At 38.5% G+C, this 21801-nt stretch overlaps 1 non-coding gene across 1 annotated transcript; it reads right to left on the reverse strand.

The window, feature by feature from the left end:
• Nucleotides 1-18012: 18012 nt before the first annotated feature.
• LOC115064739 lies at nucleotides 18013-18143 on the reverse strand. Its single transcript, XR_003844566.1, has one exon. It is a non-coding gene; the product is annotated as a small nucleolar RNA SNORA17 (small nucleolar RNA).
• Nucleotides 18144-21801: the final 3658 nt, after the last annotated feature.

A 21801-nucleotide genomic window follows, 5' to 3' on the forward strand; every position in this document is an offset into this window, starting at 1 on the left:
GGCGATCAAATCTGGAATGTCATCACTTAGAAAGGGTCATACATATGCCCTTGGATAGGTATCCTGGACAACATCACAACAAAGCCCAGGAGCTTAGAGCAGAAGCCTGCTATCCTGTGGATGGGTGGGTGTTACCATTGCTTATGCTGCTGCAGATACTTTGATGGTGTCTTATTTGCCTCCTTACCAATCTTTAATGTATTACTCTTTCTAATACTTCTACTAGAGAAAGGAAGATATATCTATATCTATATCTATATCTATATCTATATCTATGTCTATGTCTATGTCTATGTCTATGTCTATGTCTATATCTATATCTATATCTATATCTATATCTATATCTATATCTATATCTATATCTATATCTATATCTATATCTATATCTATATCTATATCTATCTNTATATCTATATCTATATCTATATCTATATCTATATCTATATCTATCTATCATCTATCTATCTATCTATATTCTAGAGGATACCTTTTAACTTCATCATTCTGTATCATTCAGCAGAAAAATAATTGAAAATGTACTTGAATAATTATATTATGCCATAGCTGTTATAAAAAAAAACCTTATGTAAAAATATGATAATCCAGTCACTTACTCAAGTATATTTTAAAGTTATTTCTATGTGAGGAAGTATGCGATTCATCAAGTTGAAAATGTAATATATTTCAGTAGGAACCGAAACTCAAATGTGCTCCCATTTTAGTCACTGAATGTCACACTTAAAATCCCAAGGTAAATTTCTAATAAAAATATAGAAACTTTAAACAGGTGATTGACATTAGGTTCTCCTGGGCTAACATTTCCAACCATGGACTTTAAATCATCTTAAAGGGAAGTGAACAAAATGCACATATTACATAAAAGAATGTTTATACCAAGTGCTGAAGACTGACAGGTAAAAACTGTGTCCACACAAGTGGTACTGGTACTCCATAACATTGGACATCTGTATACCTGGCAGAATGATGAGGTATTCTGCAATATCAGTCATCTGCATACATGAGAGAATGATGATGTATTCTGCAATATTGGATGTCTGTATACATGGTAGAATGATTAAGCTCTTACCCACACTAAGTGCATTGGTGCCATCGCAAAGGGAGGATAACAGAAGCGTTTATCATTGCTTAATCAGATACCTCTGCAACAGGTTTGTCCTTTGTAACATTTTTCTTTAGAAAAAGATGTGGGAAACTTACATAGCAAGCTTTTCCAGAATCTTCTTTTTACATCTAACTGTTTCTCCATTTGGGAAAGTAAACAAAGCCCCGAGGTAAGTTTAATCTGTTTGCTATTTCATTGCACATTCTGCAAGAAAACTGTTTGTAAAGCTCAGCTCGTGGCTTCCAGAGGAGAATAGAGAAGATCAACAAGCTCTCTTCAGGCACGATGTGCTATTTTGCCTTTGGGGCTAGGCTTCTTGCTGGCAGTGCTCTGTGGTTCATATTTAGAAGACTTATCATCCTATTGTGAACCCTGGTCGACACTGGACACCCACTTGGTCCCTTTATGTCTGTAGACAGATATTTTAAGAAGGAATTTTAGTGATTGTTTCAGGCCTTTCCTTAGCTGTAAGCCTTAAAGTCTTGCATGAGTAATAAAATAGTTGTTTTTTCTTTGCATCTATTAAAAAAAAAGTAAAGCAAGTGTCTTAACTTAAATGAATAAAGAGAGCAGCAGAACATAAAAAAATAGCCTCAGTACTTGGAAACATATTCTATTTTGTACAGTACCATGGTTTTTGTTCTTTTAAAATGTTTTGTCTACCAAGAAAACAGAAGTTTTCTACAGAGACTAGGAGATACCATCTGGTAATTTTTTTATGATATTACAAAAATAAAAAAAAGTCTCTTTTTGCCAATTGTTAATGTGTCTAAAGACTCATTCTTCTGAGTAGTTAGAAATTATATCCCAGGAAACCAGACTTTTTTCTGTCTTTGTTTGTTTTTATGAAAATAGGCTAAAAAAAAAACCCCAAGAAACCAGAACATATTTGTACTAAGAAAACAGGAATGAAAAGAAACTAAGATACATACCAAGGATCATAAACTCTTAGAATTGCTCATACTTCAACACTTTTGGAGACATGTTCTAAGAATGATAATAAACATCTTTCCTTTGAACTTGACACCATCAAAGTCCATGCTAAAAACACATGTAGTTTGAATGTCAACCAGATGGCAGGTTTTCATTTCATTGAATTGTTTTACAAATGGGTGAGTCAAACATCCGGTGAAATTTTTATTTTAGTTTTACTTGCACTTATAAGCTCTAATTGTATATATTGGAGTGTTAAGAGTAATTAGCAGAGTCTCTTTATGGAACCCAAAATAATGATGTAGGATTATTGATTTAAAGATATTCTTCCTGTGGAGACTCAGAAATCAGTCAATCATAAGAATATGAAACCTTTTTCTCTGAAAGATCATTTAGCTTCATATTTAAAAATGTCTGGGTTCAGTTATAGATGCGTTTGCCATTGATTAGCACTGATAAAAATGTAATGGTTAAAATACTGAATACAGTAAATGGAGGGCAAGAACATCTGTAAGAGATCACACTGCTGACCACCTACCTCTTAGGGTTTTTAGCCAAACTGAGTGCACTATAACATGAGGCAGAGGGGACTTTTTGTACTTATTTCTAGAGCTTTTACATGAGTACCAAGTGTAATAGTGTGTATGTAACCCTTAGTGGAAAATACATTCTACTGTGGGCCTTAGGGCTATAGTTTCAGTTTGAATGCAAATGTTGCCTTGCCCACAGCAATACTTTGTGAAATCATTGAACTTAGGAACCCATCAGCCTACGTGCATGATTTAACATGTGCAATGTTTGATTGTTGTTCTGAATAACTGCTAAAATTAAGAAGTGTATATGCTTCAGAATATTCAATCTTGAAATCTAATATAATATTTCAGTTCAGTCTATTTACTTAGCTCTCTAGGAAAGATAGAGGTCATTACAATTTCAAAGCTTCACAGCACCTTTCCAATATGTGGTAGATATAATGAATTGAAAACACCCTCTTCAGGTTTCCTCAGGGGGGGAGGAAAAATAGCTGTATCCTATTATATACTGTCCACTTTCTGACAAATAATATAATCACTGTTAATCCTACCCTACCCTTTAAAATCTTTATAATTGTCTTTGCAGATGATAGTTTCAATGAGATAAAACTCTAAAGGATTCTAAAGGCACAATGAAACTCTTACTGTCAGGGTCCTGTACCTGCTTCTGTTAAAAACATGCTTTCAATAAGTGAATTTCATAGACAACAAATTATTTATGTAAACCTCAAGTATATTATTTTATTGCAATCTACATTAAATACAACCATAATAAATAAAATAAAATAAAGTAAAAATACTGACTGCCAGTTAGTCCAACACCACTCACTAAAGATGCTTTCTTTTGTTCATTGTATATTTTTGGCTTCTTTGTCAAAGATCAAGAGTCCATAAGTGTGTAGTTAAAAGATGCCCCACCACACCATAGAAGTATGTGCTACACTATGTTTATTTGAACATTATCTGTAATAGTCAGAAGCTGTAAACAATCCAGATGTCCCACAACAGAAGAATAGATGCAGAAATTGTGGTTCGTTTACACAATTGAATACTACTCAGCTATTGAGAATGAGGACATTATGAGTTTTGCCAGTAAATAGATGGAACTAGAAAATATCATCCTGAGTAAGGTAACTCCGACCCAAAAAGGACATTAATGGTATGTACTCACTAATAAGTGGATATTAGTCCTAAAAGTACAGAATACCCAGGATACAATCCACAGAACTCAAGAAGGTTAATAAGCAGAAGAGCCCTAGTGAAGATGTCTCAATCCCACTTGGGAGGGAGAAAAAGCAATTGCAGGATGGGGGAAGGAGCTGGATGGATGGGGAGGGGAAAGGGAGAAAATGATCAGGTATAGGACAGGGAGAGACAGAAGAGAAGCCCTGAGGGCCAGCAGAATGAATAGAAATATGGGAGCACCCTTTAGAATGTACCAGAGCCCTGGGAGGTGAGAGACTCTCAGGACTCAAAGGAAGGGACCTTAGATGAAATACCCAACAGTGGGAAGAGGGAACTCGTAGAGTCCACCTCTAATAGAGAGACAGGACATCAAGTAGAGGGATAAGGTTGCCATCCCACAGTCAAAAACTCTAACCCAGAATTGTTCATGTCTAAAATAACTGCAGGGACAAAACTGGAGAAAAGACTGAGAGAAAGGCAGTCTAGTGACAGTTCCAACTTGGGATCCATCTCAAGGGGAGGAGGCTTCAAGGCCTGACACTATGAATGATGTCATGGTGTCCTTACAGACAGAATCTTAGCATGGCTGCCATCTGAGAAGCCCAACAAGCAGCTGACTGAACCAGATGCATATACATACACCCAACCATTGGACTGAAGTTGAGGGCCCCTGGGGTTGAATTAGGGAAAGGCTGAAAGAAGCTGAGGAGGAGGGTGGTACAATAGGAAGACCAGCAGTTTCAACTAACCTGGACTCCTGAGATCTCTCAGACACTGAGACACCAACCAGGCAGCAGGCATGAGCTGGTAGGAGGACCAGACACATACACAGCAGATGACTGCCTAGTCTCAGAGGGAGAAGACTGGTTTAACCCTTGAGAAACTTGAGGCCCCAGGGAGTGGGGAGGCTTGGCAAGGGGGTAGGTGGGAGTGAACATTCTCTTGGAGACAGCAGGGAGGAGGAATGGGATGAGGAACTGTGGGAGGGCGGACTGGGATGGGGGTAACAAGTGGAGTGTAAAAAAATAAAAGTAATGTTAAATCAATCAATCAATCAAATAAAAATCCTATAAAGATACCCAGTGTCTTGCTTTCATTAGTAAAAATACAATAAGATTTCAGTGTACTGGCTGGTATGCATCTAGTGACATCTCAGTGGACACTGAGGTTCAATTTGCTGATTAGGGGATAAAGAGGACGAAAGATGAATGTACAGGTTTCCTCTTATATGACCTTGTATCATACCTTGCATGAAACTATCGCCAAATCTCTATTCCTTAACAGTAGACATTATTTCTCACTCAATCACACAGGGCACCGTGGCTGTTACGATTCTGTTCTCCATGGATATGCAGTTACCTAGGTCTTGCATGGAAGAGTTTCTCATTGATTCTTCTCCAGCTGGAAAATCGGTAGAAAAGACATATTCATCCATCCATCCATCCATCCATCCATACATACATACATACATACATACATACATAGACCCCAAATCTTATTTAAGCTTTGGGGATGTCTCAGAGGCTGTATACATGTCAGACACACATTATTTTTTTCTGCAACTTTATAAATCAGAAGTGTGCATGGTTAGAAAAATACTTTAGTTGCAAGCTTCAACAAAGAAGAAAGCAAAGCTATTAGAGAGAGAAAGAAAAGATAGAGAGCAAAAAGAGAGCATGGATATGAGAGAGAGGGGAAAGAGATGGGGGGGGCATTGACTTTAGGCTCTGCCTTATCTGAAAAGAAATCCAGGAGACTTGATTCAAAATCTTGGATTTTTTCTGATATGGTTATAATAAAATGCTATCTTTTATGAATGTTTTATTGTATATACTCTGTGTTTTTAATCATAATTGATATGAAATTGTTTATTGTTAACTGCATGAGATATTTATATACATATGGACTTAATCCTTTTGTAATAAAGAAATAGATTGAACTTTAATTAATCACCATTAGGTTCAATGCAGTTATACTTAAATCCAATTTCTGAAAAAAAATGAATTCTCAAAGATCAAGTACCATTTTTCTATAACACTGAGATAAGCCCATCAATCTCAATAATAGTGAAATAGCAATAAACAGCTTGAATTCAACCCAATTTTCTATGAGATTGTCCTGTTCACAATTACTCTGTATAATTGGTAAGATACCAGTACGAAGAAGAAGAAGAAGAAGAAGAAGAAGAAGAAGAAGAAGAAGAAGAAGAAGAAGAAGAAGAAGAAGAAGAAGAAGAAGAAGAAGAAGAAACCAATCTTAAGGAAACAAATGTAACAAGAAAGAGCTTCATCCAAACCTTGCTGGCATCATATCTGATTTGTAGTCATTTTTTGGCCTTCTATCCTGTTACAGATAAAAGGTCCTAGACAGTCGCTTATTTTCAAAAACACTTATGTTACTAACTTGGTGATTCCTATACCCTCAAAATAATAATTAAATGTGTTGGGTGGAAGTTTCAGTTGTTAAAATGCTTCTCATGAAAGCATAGGGACCTGAGTTCAGGTCCTCAGAACGAATGTAAATGCTGAGTGAGGGGGTATATATTTATAATGACAGAACCATGGAGACATTGGAATAAAGACAAGATGATTCCTAGAGCTTGTGAGTCAGCCAGTCTACAACTCTGTTAGCTCCGAGATTGATCAGAAACCTGCCTCAAACAAACAGAAACTAAAACAAAACCAAAAAACAAACCCAAAAATGGATAGAGAGTGATACCGCGCATCAACAACTGGCCTGCAGACATGTACACACACACACACACACACACACACACACACACACAGGGGAGGGAGGGAGAGAGACAGAGAGAGAGAGAGAGAGAGAGAGAGAGAGAGAGATTCTAATTGTTCACACTTGTGCTTGTGACCTGTAATTTATTTTAGCTAAGTCTGCATTAAGAGATTGTGGGATTTTTTTTTTTTTTTTTTTTTTTTTTTGTGACGTTTGATCACAATTCATTTGCTCAGATAGGATAGGAGTAGAAAGTCAACATAAACAGATAAGAGAAGAGGTGCCAATGCCCGGATCTATAGAATTGAAGAAGGAGTGCTAACATGGGCTCTAACATGGAGGGCACTGACAGCTAGGTGGAAGTACTGGCAGTTCATTTGAGAACAATAGGCAAACACGATTATCTGCATTTCTATCTCTGGGGCTATTGGTTTTGTTTTGCTTTTAGGTTACGATTTGACATGTATACCTCCATGAATTATTTTTTTTGTATGCACTCATGTTGCTTTTAATATCTTCCCCAATAACCATCTCTCATTTATTCTTTTATTCTCTTAACCAGGCTCTGTTGGATTCAGATTTGCTCCTTTCTGCATATGTTGAACATCTAGAATGACCAGATGACACTGTTCATGCACAAATCACTGGGGCTGGCTGCGACTTAAATTGATATTTTGCAGTGCCGAGCATCCCATCGTTGTGTCTATCTCCCCAGCATCCTGTAAAAATTCCATTTCTGCTCCCTTTAACCTCGGAGATGGATTGTTACTGTCTAGATCAATTTCAGTTGGGGGACTAGTAACCTCCAAGTAATAACAGTCAACCACGTATACACTGAAACAAGTACACACAGACATGCAAACAAACAGAAAAACCAGTCCAAATGAATACACACACAGCCACACAAGAACACACATTCAGACGATTTAACAACCTTCAGTGAGTCCCAGTTACTGTGAAGATGAGTTCCATCTTACCCTCTGTAGTTTAGAGAGTGCTAATCTTATAAGTCCTGATTACTTCTTTACTTCACAGATTCACTGTCTATGCATGAGGTGAGTTGGGGCAGCCAGCGAACAAAGAAGAATGCTCCTGAGAGATGTCTTAGCATATAAAAAGAATGAGAGTTTAGGAAAAAGAAAATATCCAGCTGAAACTATAAAAAATTGAAGTGTGATTTCAAAGTGCTGTTTTCTCTGTCTACAGTAACTTTCAGCCTTGTTATTTCCTACCCAGTCCTTGCCCTTTATCAAGTTCTGCAGCTGCATCATTAAGCAAGCAGCACTTGCTACTTTATATTATAGAACAGCCATGTATTCCTGCACACTTTACCTTCTTAGTAAACTATAGCTTTATGTTGAAAGTCTAGATAAGAGTATATTTGAATTAGACATCCTGGTGCATATCTGTTGGGTGCTTGGATGGAAATCTCTGCCAAGTTAGCAACACTTTTTAATTTTATTTTATTCTATTTTTATTAGGTATTTACTTCATTTACATTTCAAATGCTATCCCCAAAGTCCCCTATACCCTCCCCGCCCCTGCTCCCCTACCCACCCACTCCCACTTCTTGGCCCTGGCATTTCCCTGTAATGGGGCATATAAAGTTTGCAAGACCAAGGGGCCTCTCTTCCCAGTGATGGCTGATTAGGCCATCTTCTGCTACATATGCAGCTAGAGACACGAGTTCTGGGGGTGCTGGTTAGTTCATATTGTTGTTCCACCTACAGGGTTGCAGACCCCTTCAGCTCCTTGGGTACTTTCTCTAGCTCCTCCATTGGGGGCTCTGTGTTCCATCCAATAGCTGACTTTGAGCGTCCATTTCTGTGTTTGCCAGGCACTGGCATAGCCTCACAAGAGACCACTATATCCAGGTCACTTCGGCAAAATCTTGCAGCCATGTGCAATAGTGTCTGGGTTTACTTTTAAGCTAAGCACTGGACTGGTTATGTACAGTGTTACCCAGATTTCCAATAACATTACGAATGGTAATTGTTATTGTCTTTACTTTACACATCTCAAGGAACTTGAGTCATAGAATGAAAAACCTGGTCAAAAATCATGTGACCAGTAAAATAGGGTTGAAATGAAGATCTGACTGGAAAGTTTAACTTATTAAACTTTATCATATATATTAATTCAGTCTTGGCATTTCTTTTTTAATATTTATACCTTTGCTTTTGGTTTTCTGGCCTTTTTGCAATACAGCAAAAGATAGTATAGTGATGAGAAGAATCAGCATTTAAAAATGACTTCAATTAGATTCACATACTCATTGTACATATTTATACCTATTTATCAGTAGTATTTTCAGGGCATGTGCTTTTAATTGTGTTGAATTGCTCATAAAAAATGATTGCACGACACCTTGGTCGACTTTTGTAAAATCAATACCAGTAAAACATATTTGAAATAGTGATGTCTTCAGTGAATCTCTCAAATTGTGTAATGCATTAGCCACTTTTCTGTTGCTGTGGTGAAACGCCATGACCAATACAACTTAGAGAAGGCAGGGTTTATTTGTGCTTGCAGTTTCAGAAGGTTAGAATCTAAGATGTTAGAGTGAAGGCAGCGCAATAGGGAGAGGAAGCTATGGCTTCGCATCTTGAACTGAAAGCAGGAAACAAAGACACTGGACAGGAAATGGCATCTGGCTATGGAACCTGAGAGCCTGCCTTCAGTGACAAACTTCTCCCAGCAAGGCCATACCTCTCACATCTACACAAACAGTACCACCAAGGACCAAGTGCTCAGGCAACTGAGCTCAAGGGCAACATTTCATTCAAACCATCAGTGGATTCAAATGTTTTGGACCAATGTCTCTGTCCAAGGAGATATCAGGAGTGGATTATTCTCTCTCTTTAAAATCTTCTGGATTATTTCCTTTCTAATTTAAAGCACTTACATATGTTTTTGAAGGCATTGCCTACAAAATCCAAGAATATTGTCTATAAAAAATCTAAGACTCAAATCCAGATCTTGCACGAAATTATAAATACATAAATAACCAAAATTCTAGAAGTAATTGTTACATGTATGTTCTTTTTTAAATTAGTTAAGATGTATGTTGCAGTAACTTTCTTAAATGCTTCCATCGATAACATCTCTAGGGAAAAATAGATATATATTTTTCAAGAAAAATTCATACATATGGCTTCAGTGCTGACTACTCATATACACACCAACAACAAAAATGAATGTAGCATGTTGTGTTTATACCATGACCAAGGCAACTCTTATAATCGACAACATTTAATTGGGGCTGGCTTACAGATTCTGAGGTGCAGTCGATTATCATCTTAGCAGTGTCCAGGTAGTCATGGCACTAGAGGAGCTGAAAGTTCTTGTCCCAAAGGCAAACATGAGAAGACTGGCTTCCAGACAACTAAGATGACACACTTTATCAAACAAGGCCACACCTACTCCAGTGCCACACCTCCTAATAGTGCCACTTACTCCCTGGGCAAAGAATATTCATACCACCACAATATACATACATAATATTTACAAAATGATAATGATAAAAAACAGGCTATCAACTTTTAAGTGGGAAGGAGGGCCTGGAATGGGTTGAAAGAATAGTTCCTCTGTGGGGTGTAGGAAGGAAAAGGAGATGAGGAAAGTGATGTAATTATATTTGAATTAAAAAAAAATTAAAGATAAGGCAGTCAGCAGTGTTCACCCAGAATAGTAAAGCTTTAGTCATTGGATTGTGAGAAATCTTAGGCCTTCTCAGAAATCCGCAGAAACAGGAAAGCCAGTTTGGGGAGGAGGTTATCTCAAAGCCCCTGTAGAGAAGATTCTCTCTCTCTCTCTCTCTCTCTCTCTCTCTCTCTCTCTCTCTCTCTCTCTCTCTCTCTCTCTCTCTCTCTCTCTCTCTCTCAGTGTGTATGTGTGTGTGTGTGTGTTTAATCTTCACTGGCAATTTGACTTGAGTTTGAAACTATGAGTCAAAATAAAAATACTTAATGTCTTACTAAAGCAATGAGAAATGTTAAGTAGCTTAGTATATACAGACACATGTTTGTTGTGTTTTGAGCGATAAATGTCCCTCATAGGCTCAATATTTGAACACTTGATAGTGTTGAACAGTTGATAATATTGTTTGTGTAGGTTCTGGAATCTTAGAAAGTGGACTATTGCTGGAGAAAATACATCACTGTGGTGGGCTTTGATAATTCATATCCTTGCCCAAATTCCCATTCTTGATTTTCACTTCATGTGTGTACATAGCATGTGAGCTCTCTGTTTCCTGTCCCTACTGTGCTATTATCCTCGTCATTGTAGACTTTCTCCCAGTGGAACTAAAGGGCTAAAATAAACCCTTTCTTTAAAAAATGTACTGTACATAATTGGATTATTAATAAAAAATCTATAACATAGATGCAGACACATGTTTGTTGCCTAGACAAGTTTAATGTTACTACAAAAGCCCTTTTTCTGGATGAGTATTTGGGATTTCAAAGAAATTGAAAACTTTGATCAAGGATCATAATTACAAATTATTTAGGGCCATCACTACTTCCTTTCATCAGCACATATGTATTTGTATTGTTGAAATTCAATTCTATTTTTCTTATATGGAATCTTGGACTGTGACTATAGGGAGCACTACTAAAATCAGTGGGGAGTCTCTTTGACAGAGACTATAAACAACTACGTAGTCTTACTTGATTTGCTATTGTCTTGTATAGTCTTCCAAAAGGTAACATTTTACTTTAATGAAATGTTTTTTTTTTCTATTAATATTTTATTCTGTCGCTGTTTGTGTCCCTTGTGACATCCAGATCCTCATTGTTCTCAGACCAAAGTGAGGATTTCCTTCAGTTTCTATTCCTTGAGTCCTAAGGAGACAAGATGTAAAGGAGGTGACCATTTACCTGAGTTTATGCCTCTTCTTTTTTTAGTGAATGTTCTTGGTACTCAATGCTATTCTAGGACAGAGGATTCAAATAGAAAAATCATTGTCTTGATAGCAGTAAGGAAAAAGGTATATAGGGGAGGAGACAGAAGGAAAGAATGTCTTTAACGTCACTGAAAATTTTATCTAAGATTAAGATCTGTTGAATGCACTAAACCTAGAATATCCATTGAGAGTACTCCTGGTTGCAAAGCAATGAACAGTGTGACAAGAAACTCAAGTAATTGAGCACAATTTGGCTACAACTTTGGTTCATACCGAAGCCCATACAATTCATCTTGAAACTTCAAAAGACCCGAAGTGGGATCTAAGCTATTAAAAGTTTCTCTGTGGGTGATAAGTTCCTTTTAGCTCCACAGTGTAGGCTTGCAAAGAAAATTATCAAAGGTTAAGAATGTTTGAAGTATTAAGTGCTTGTCTAGCCAGTGGGTCAAACTACAAATCAGGGGTCAGAAGGAAGGGCTTCCTGTTCTTTACTCAGTGTCAAGTGGGGAACCAGCTTTGAACTTCTGTTAAATTAAAACAGATTATAAAGGAAGCACACTGTATGATTTTTTTAAAAAAAGAAGCAATCTGAGAAGTAGGAAGAGGTGACTCATGAAAGTCTCAGGTAATGGAAAACATTTTACCTTTTATACAACATGTAATTGTGAGTGGATGTGTATACTCACTCCAGCTATTTCTGTTCGTACCATTTGGGGATTTTTGACTAACCTTATTCTGGATCTTACTATAATGATTTACCACTAATTTTGGCTTCCATGATTTTTATATTCAATCCAAAGATGACTTGAATTTGCTACCAGTATTGTCTTTTTAATTTATATTTTAATTTGGTAGAAGTTCAGAACTGGTCCTAACTTGACTTTACCTAAAGTTCAAGAACCACTCTCAATAGAATTCATTAACCCACCTCTTAATCATATGAATAGATAAATAAATATATATATATATATATATATATATAAGATATATTTATTTATTATATATACACTGTAGCTGTCCTCAGACACTCCAGAAAAGGGCGTCAGATCTTGTTACGGATGGTTGTGAGCCACCATGTGGTTGCTGGGATTTGAACTCTGGACCTTCGGAAGAGCAGTAGGGTGCTCTTACCCACTGAGCCATCTCACCAGCCCGATAAATATATTTTTGAGGATAGAGTTCTAATCTTTTAATATCTCACTGTAGAAATTAAATTTCAGTGAGTAGCAAGTTTTAGAGAGGAAACCATATTCAAACAAAGGAGAAGATAAATTTGGACTTCGGAAGGAAAAGGAGAGGGGAGGAAAAGACAGAAAGAAAGGGAGGGAGGGAGGGAAGGAGGGAGGGAGGGAGAGATTACTCTTGAATGTTGGAATGCTGGAACAGTTTGAATTGAAGTGCATCAAGTCAGTTCTCACTTCTTTTACACACAAACACACACATATGTTGGTGTGTGTGTGTGTGTGTGTGTGTGTGTGTGTGTGTATTGCAATGCCATTTAATACAACACCATGCGTGCATATGCACATTGTCATGGTTTGAAGGAGAATATTTGAATGCTTGGTCACCCAGGAGTAGAGAGTAGAACTGATTTAAAGGATTACCAGGATTAGGAGGTGTGTCCTTGTTGAAGTAGGTGTGGCCTTGGAAGAAATGTGTCATTGAGGATGACCCTTGTAACTTAAAAAAACCCATGCTTGGCTGCCTAGTGTTCTCTCTCTCTCTCTTTCTCTCTCTCTCTCTCTCTCTCTCTCTCTCTCTCTCTCTCTCTCTCTCTCTCTCATATCTTGTTCTCAGCTACTTCTTCAGCATAAACTCTTGTCTGCTTTCAGGCTCCCCTCCATGTTGATAATGGACTAAGTGAAACTGTAAGCAAGCCCCAATTAAATATCTTCTTTTATAAGTTGTCTTGATCATGGTATTTCTTCTCAGCCATAGAACAGTGAGTAAAACACACATACACATAATTTTCTTATTCATTATGTTAACTTGTATTTAAAAAGTATGTCCTATGTTACAGTGCTAGGTAAAGTATAGGAAACATGAAGTAAACCGAATTATCCAGCATATTCCCTCCATGGGCTCACACTCTTCTGAGTATCCTACCCAATTTTTTTTCAGACTTAAGAAATAATTAAGTCAGTGTAATAAATAAATTGGCAAAGATGTCAGTGGAGCAGACAAAAGCAGGTGCTCACTGTGCTTAATGAAGTCTGGAAACATGTACTAGAAAAGATATTTATTTTAACAACATCTTGAAGCAGGAGTTGGAAAGGTTCCAAGTGGGAGATGGCGCTTCACAGATGCCTGGTTAGCAAAGACTAAAAGGATGAGAATATTACAGGGAATCCGGAGCAGTTGGCCCAGGTAGGCCATAAGCACATGCTTCTGAGAGAAAGATAAAGTGTCTGATGTATCCATGACGTCATCACGAAGCTAATTGTCAACAGGCGGGACATTTTGGTGAGGGGCTGAAAACTTCCTTCAGTGCTGTTCTTCAAGGCAGTTCTCCATCTTTCAGAGTGTTGTCATTCCGCACTCAGCACACTGAACCCAAGTTTGTCCAGCCATTTGAATAATGACACTGTCCTTTATTGCCTCAGGTGTTAGGACACCGGCTCCCCAGTTGTTGGACAATTTGGGAGGTTTAGGGAGTGTAACCTGCTTGGGAGATGCATATCAGTGGCATCAGGTTTTGTGAGTTTAAAAACTGCTCCACCTTCGTTTTACTTACTCTGGTTTGTGCTGGTGTTCGAAGACATGACTTCTCAGCTTCCCAGTTTGGGTACCATCTTTGCCTGCTGCTATTACTATCTGGTATAGTAGAATCTTATCTCCCTGGAGCTGTGGGCTCCCATAAACCTTTTTTTTTTTTTTTTTTTTTTTTTTTTTTCTATTTAAGATATCTCTGTCACGGTGTTTTGTAACAGCAGCAGAAAAGTTAAAAAACCAAACCTGCATGAACGGTTGAGTAGAAGTAATGAATACCCTTTTCTGAGATGGGATCGTTGCAAACTGAACATGCATTTCTTTTTCATTTTTCGTTCTTTTGTCTTCCCTCTTTTATGCACACGCATGCACACACACACACACACACACACACACACACACACACACACACGAATCATGGAAGCTATTGCGAGTTAATTAGTACCTGCTCTGTTCATGTCTGGGTAATGAAATAATTTTTTTTACGCAGCAATAGATATGAATGGATTGCTCATATCTGTTTTCTAGGGGAGCAGTGCAAACTAAGTATGATTCACAAAAATATGCTAAAATCTTTGAATTTTTTACTACAGGGTATAGAAGACCATTGCAATACTTTAAGGAAGAATGCTATATAAGTTTTGGTGGTTTAGATTCATTGCATGAGGCTTGAACACAGGTTTTCCCATTCCTTTCCTTGGTTCCTTAATTTTAATTTTTGAACCATCTCAGAGCTCTAAGAGACTGTGGTACATGTAGACCCACCGCCCATCAACTGTTCTACCATCATCCTAAGAGTTGATAGTTAAAAAGCATTTTAAAATGATCTTGTAATTTGCTGTTCATTGTAAGAGTCTCAGAGTAAGAAATTGCTAATTAATCAATATATGCGTGATAAACATACATTAAGGGGGCAAGCTAGATTAACAAGCTCACTGGAAAACTGACAAAAGAATGAACTTTAGACCTGCAAATAAAAAAGAAAGTAAGCAGAAATTAATAATTACATGCACACACACACACACTTTTACAGTTAGTTTTGAAGGTATTTCTTTTTTTAAAAAATCTTTGTATTACATTCTGGTATTATGACAGAGAGGAAAAGCAAAGTGATTCCTACATCTTAAATACTCTGGTAGAGCCTAAAGATGTTTCTTGAAAGTTAGAATTTTAAAAAGAAATGAAAGAAAAAGTAAGATTGCTTACTTTTTTAGATAAATTTTTTTTAATATACACATATAGCAAAATTATAACCAATTTCAGTATGTCAAATTATAATTCTGTAGTAAAGCACTATACACACATAATGCTAGAGAAAAAAACATCTTTTATTCATCCTAATATATGTGAATGGCTGAATTAAAAGGGGAGGTGAATGTACCAGCAAATGCAAAAACATGCTGTGATATTCTGTTTTTATACAATAGGAACTTACTAGAAATTTGAAAGTCCTCTGGACCTCTGGATGAAATTCAGCCACATCTCCTATTGGAAAAAATATTCTTTGTAAGCTATTAGTGATTAGTTGCTCAATTCTAAAACAGGTCAGCAGTTACGCCAGCAAGAAAAAAATAAAGGAGTCTCGAGAGCCATCGGTGAATAGCATTCATGCATGTAACGAATGAGAAAAGGCATGCACAGAACTCTTCACACTTCAGTTATTTCCAGTTATTCCTGTCTTCTTGGAGACCAAAGATGTGGTATGATGGTAACCGTTGAGATATGAAACCCCCCAAGGGTGCCGTGGAGGCACACATACCTTGGCAGTAACAATAGCTCTCTAACTGTTCTTTCTTACGACTTATTCAGGGAGAAGTCATGAGTCTTACTGGAAACCTAGACCACTACCTATGGACCTTGGAGCAGAACCTACAGCGGCCACTTTACTATACTAGAATAATCCCTTATTATATTCTAAATATTTATCTTTATACTCGTAGATAACTTTAGGTCTCACTACTCAAGAAAAACTCATTTCCACAGAGACTATTACGGAAACCTACAGCTGACTAAAATGAAGATTTATGAAGCTTAGTCACCATGGACACATCTATAATGCAAGTTTTGCATCTAAAGCACAGTGATCATTGTGGAAAAGAGGACAGAAAGATCGTAAGAGCCAGAAGAACAGAAAAATTGACTGTGAGATTCCTAAACATTTTAGAAGCTGCACTCTGGAAGTCTTACCAACATGACCACCTCCGTGTGATGTGAAGACAAAATCGCATCAATGGTCATGTAACAAGGAAAAAGTAGAACTCTGAAGGCCTCAACCCTAGATGGAACACTACAGGAACTAAGGAATGTTGAATTCAGGGGAAAGTGTTCGGCACAGAAGAACAATTGGCTATTGAATAGGGAGTAATTACTCCTGAAATCATAAATATATGAATAATATTATACAGAATGACCGGGTTGTTTTTATACATTTAAGAGCACACACACACACACACACACACACACACGCACGCACACACACGCACACACCATATAACAACAATTAAAAGGCCATGAACTGAAAGAGAGAGCACAGGTGTGACATACATGGTTAAGTTGGAGGAAGTAAGGAGAGGAACAAAGGAAATAATTTCAAAAGATATTATTTTTTTTAACCTTTTATTGGTTCTTTGTGAATTTCACATCATGAACCCCAATCCACTCATCTCCCTCTCCCCTCATACCCACTCTCCACCTTTGTAACCTCCCCACCAACAGAAAAAAAAAATCTCATTTAGAAGCTGTAGTGGGTCATGATGTGTCCCCCAGTACACCCTTTTGCCCATACTTCTTTGCTTGCAAACGTTCATTGCAATGGCCCAATCTGGTACCAGGCTTCTGGCTTCTGCTACTCTTATCAATACTGGAACCTCACTGAAACTCCTCTTGGATATCTTGTTGTTGCCTTGTGTCATGGAGATTCTATAGTTTTGGATCTGTAGGATTGGACCCTTCATGAACCTCAGCAGTTCTTTGCTGAGCCAGATGTTGGGTTGCAGCAACTGAAAGTCCTGGATGTGGGGCTGAGGGGTTTCTAAGGTGGCCAGCCCCTCTACTCTTCTCTGTCTCACCCTCTTGGGGCCTGCTCACCAGCTACTGTTAAAACCAGGGCCAGCTTTATCCTGCTACAGAGGTGAGGTGCAGGGCCTGGTCTTTCAAGTGTGGCAGCCAAAGAGGAGCACAGCCAGTTCCCTCAGTCTTATGACCCCAGGCCAGTTTTCTTGCTTGCCATCAGTGGCAAGGGATGAGGAAAGGGAGGAAGGCATCACTTCCTCTTCTGTGCCACATCACAGTGGACAATCGGCAGGGCGAGCTCTCCTGCACTCATGCCCTTGGAACCAGCTCTACTGTGTTTCTCAGACAGATGTAGGGCCCATTCTCCGGAGGACTGGGACTGCAGTTGGCTACGGGCAGGGGCAGCTCTTCTGCTCTCATGCTCCCAGGGGCAGCTCTCCGATGATGCCCAGGTGAGGGGTGGGGCCAGTTCTGTACAGCCCTCAGACATCAACCAGTCCCCAGATGGCAGCCCAGACCAGGGATTTCTGCCTGACCTTTGGTGGTAACAGTTCCCTCCTGTGGCAGGGCCACAAATCCAGTGCACCATGGTCCCAGGTGGCATCACTAGCTATTCAAATTAGGGCGTTCCTCATTACCCTCAGGTCTTCAGTTCTGCCTTGCAGTGCCCAGATCCTTTGGTTTCTCTTTCTCTTCCATTTCTCCATCACTTCCTTGCTTCTCAGAGGGGTCACCTCAGGAGCCTTCTCAGTAGTGCTATGGCCTACTTGTGCACAGCACAAGGCAGGGTAGGGCCTGCCCACTCCCCTACCCCATCCCTGTATACCAGTGTCAGGGTCATCTTAGGCAGGGGTTTTTTGTTTTTGTTTTTTTCAGGGAATATTAGGCTACTAATCATTTTGTTGTTCACAGTTCAGAACGCTGAGTGTAGACATAACCTCTCTCCTCTCTGCCACATGCTATGGCTCATGCACACCTCTACTACAATGGAAGTGCCCCCGAGAGCAGGCAAAGGATATTATTAAAAATAACGCCAGAAACTGCAAAGATTAATATTAGCCATGTTTCAGACCATATCGATATCAAATATATGCTTATATTTATTTTTCCCCCCACAGGATTTCTAATGAACGAGGCACCCACTTTCATTTTTAATGTAAACTAAACCACTTTGTTCTCCCTACATTTCCTCACATTTAAATTACATTTCAGCTGGGATCTTTGTGCTATCTTTGAAGCCCCTACACTATTGCTCAACATTTCTGTAACGTGAGAGCCCCTTTTGTTTTGGAAAACTGATCTCACCCTTCAGTTTATAGTTAAATTAATGCATGTCCACCTGAGCAACGAAACACATGGAGTGTACATACAAGCAGGAAGATTAAGCTGCTGCTCAGCAATGCTTGCCCCTCACAAAACATTACATCAAAGGATGTTCATTTTCCTCTTCATCACTTGCTACCAGGACTCTAAGATCATCTCTTAGGATTATACATAGTTTCATGTCACTCAGAATTCTTTCTTTGGGATTATGGACCAGAGATAATCTAATTCTTGAGGAATTAGCCCTAAAGAAGGTTTAAAATGAGTCCTTGAAGGTTTTACTAGCTTGATTAAAATATTCGTAACTTTTATTGGCCTTCACAGCTACATTATTGAGAATTCTTTTCTCAGTGGCAAATTGTTACTCGGAGGGAGAAGAAAACAAATAAAAAACTGGGATGCTAAAAATGACTGGAAATGATTGGCTAGGTCACCCTTCTCAAGGTGTTTTTCTCAAATGGGGATCTCTCTCTCTCTCTTTCTCTCTCTCTCTCTCTCTCTCTCTCTCTCTCTGTGTGTGTGTGTCTATCATTGAATATCTATGTCATTTATATTTATATCATATCTATATATCTCTACCTAAACCTATATCTATATCATTATCTCTATCTCTAAAGCTATATATCTTAAATGAAAGCATTTTATAAGGCACTTTCTAGAAATCTAAATAAGGATGGTGGGCAAATCTTATGTCCCACTTTTTTAAACTGAAGGATGAGCTGGGTTTGTGTGTGTGTGTGTGTGTGTGTGTGTGTGTGTGTGTGTGTGTGTGTGTGTGTGTGTGTGTGTGTGTGTGATTTATCTGTATGTACACATGAGTGCCAGAAGAGGGCATCAGATCCCCAGATAGACTGTTACATGGTTTGCTGAGAACTGAACTAAGGACCTCTGGAAGAGCAGGAAGTGATCATAATCACTGAGCCAACTCTCCATCACAATTCTTTTGAGAATTTTATAGAGATTATTTGACCATACTCCCCTTCCCTCCTGCACTCATCCTGAATATCCACCTCCTCCCTCCCTACTTAACTTTATGTTCATGTTCTCTCTCTGTCTGTCTCTGTCTCTTTCTGTAGGTCTCTGTTTCTGTCTGTCTGTCTCTCTCTTTTCTCTCCATTCAGTCCAACTTGTGCTGACAGACTACTCTTGGGTATGGAGCCTGCCTTGACATACCAAGTGTCACACCATTAAAGAAAACTGACTGACCCGTTTCCAGCTGCTACCAAATGCAAATAGATCCTCAGTTGGTGATATCCATTCACACCCATCTCCTCCCCTCCTTCCTGGGTGTATTGGTTAATTTTGTCAGTTTGACACAAGCTAGGGTCATCTGGAAAAATGTAACCATAATTGAGAAAAATTCCTCCATAATATTTTCCAGTTATCAAGTCCAGGGGCAGGGGTGTTCTTCATTAGTGATTGAGAAGAGCCTAGCCCATTGTAGGTGGAGCCAGTCCTGGGCTGGTAGTCCTGAGTTTATAGAAAAAGTTGCCTGAGCAAGCCATGGGGAAGGGGCAAGCTAGTAAGAAACAGTCCTCTACTGTCGCTGCTTCTAGGTTCCTGCCTTGTTTGAGTTATTGGACTTTAAAATGTGAGTTTTCTGGGGAGTCATATACCCTCCTCTACCCAGCCTTCCCTTTCCCCACCCTGTTAAATTCATCCACTTCTGTTTCCTATATTGTCATTGCTATGAAGGGCGAACAGAAGACAATTTCAAAAATTAAAGTTTACAATGTCATTATATATTCGACTTCATTTTTACAAGTTTGAAGACGCTTTTAGTCCACAAATCTCAGCATATTTCCTAAACATGTTTTGCTGAATCCCGGTAAATCTTCAGCGTGCCTGTGGGCTTTGATTTCAGCTTGCCTTGGACCTGCTTCACAGACAAGTGCTTTCAACAAACACTTCTGCTCATAGAGTTCTCAGTGCATTTGGGAAGCTAGGCATGTAAGAGTCACGGGACTCTTGGCAATCGTTCTGATGTTTTCCTCTAGTTAGGCATTTTGCTTTTGTCAAAACTAGGCAAAGGCATGTTTTGCATGGCTAACAGTGCATACAGCCTGGGTAATTTATTAATAACTTTAGGCTCTCTCTCTTCTTTACCTTTATTAGTCAAGTCCGTGGCTGAATGAAAATTAGAAAGTGAAATACACTGACATGCAGATCGCTGCATCTTTCTCCATTATTCTCCTGGCTCAACCATGTTCTTAGGCATTTTACACTCAGCGTCAGGTTTCCTTGCTTTTCCATGTGGCAACCTGAACAGGCTTTCACAAGTTTCATTCTTTCTACTTTGCATTCTCTGTATTTTCCATCATCTTTGTATTTCTGCAATGCGTCACATATTTCAGAAAGTCTTGGAATCAATGTATCATCGTTTAAGGCATTCTAAATGTCACTCAGAAAAGTACTTAAATTAGAATGTCATATCAAGAAATACATAGGGTATATTTTAAAAAGCTGCAGTTTCACGTGGTTTAAGCATCGAGTATCTCATTCTCCAAAGTAATTAAAGTATAATTTTCTTTTGAAATAGTACAAATATTGCCTGCACGCTTAAAATCAAATCATGTCTTTTGAAATAGTCTGATTGCAAAGGTTTAGCTATAGTAAAAAGATTTTTGGAGGGCGGGGTTGTTTGTTTATGAGCTTTACTGCTATCTGAAATTAGCGTGGCTTACCAATTGCCCTAATGCAATTTACATATTTATTTATATCAGATCAATCATCTGATATGCTATATCCATTCAGATTACAGCCACAGAAATTACAGCGTGGGAAAGTTAGTGGAGCATTTCAAGTTTCAGCATGTCACGTTGTAGTGTTTGCGCTGTGAACAAACAAACTCACCAGTCGATGCTTTTAAGCATTTCCTGTGCTCAGTGATTAGTACATAGCTATCACCTCTATGTCTAAGGGAATTATCCATTCCATATAATTTATGTAAAAACATCAACATTATGCGATGTCTTGTGTCTCCAGAGAAAGGGTTTTCATCTGGCAACATTGGGGGTTTAACCTTGCCTGTATTTTTATGGTCAGTCCTCTCGTTTGTCAGCCCTAACCTTCAATCCGAAAAGCCAAAGGTACCCAGGGCTCCAAGTCCTGAGACACTCCAGGTATTAGCAAAGAACTCAGGATTATTCTCTCTAAGAAGCTAAATCCAGTTCCTCCTTCCTTGCTTTTAAGACAAACGCTAGGAGATCTAGTTTCTTTTCAGTCTTTCATTTGGTTTCTTCCTCTTCCTTGTCCTCCTCCTCTTCTTTCTCCTTTTCTTCTCCTTCTCCTCCTCCTTCCTTGTCTTCTTTCTTCCTTCTTCCCACTCCTCCTTTCATTTCCTC

The sequence above is a fragment of the Mus pahari genome, chromosome 9 (genome assembly GCF_900095145.1).
Source record: "Mus pahari chromosome 9, PAHARI_EIJ_v1.1, whole genome shotgun sequence".
Taxonomy (NCBI): Eukaryota; Metazoa; Chordata; class Mammalia; order Rodentia; family Muridae; genus Mus; species Mus pahari.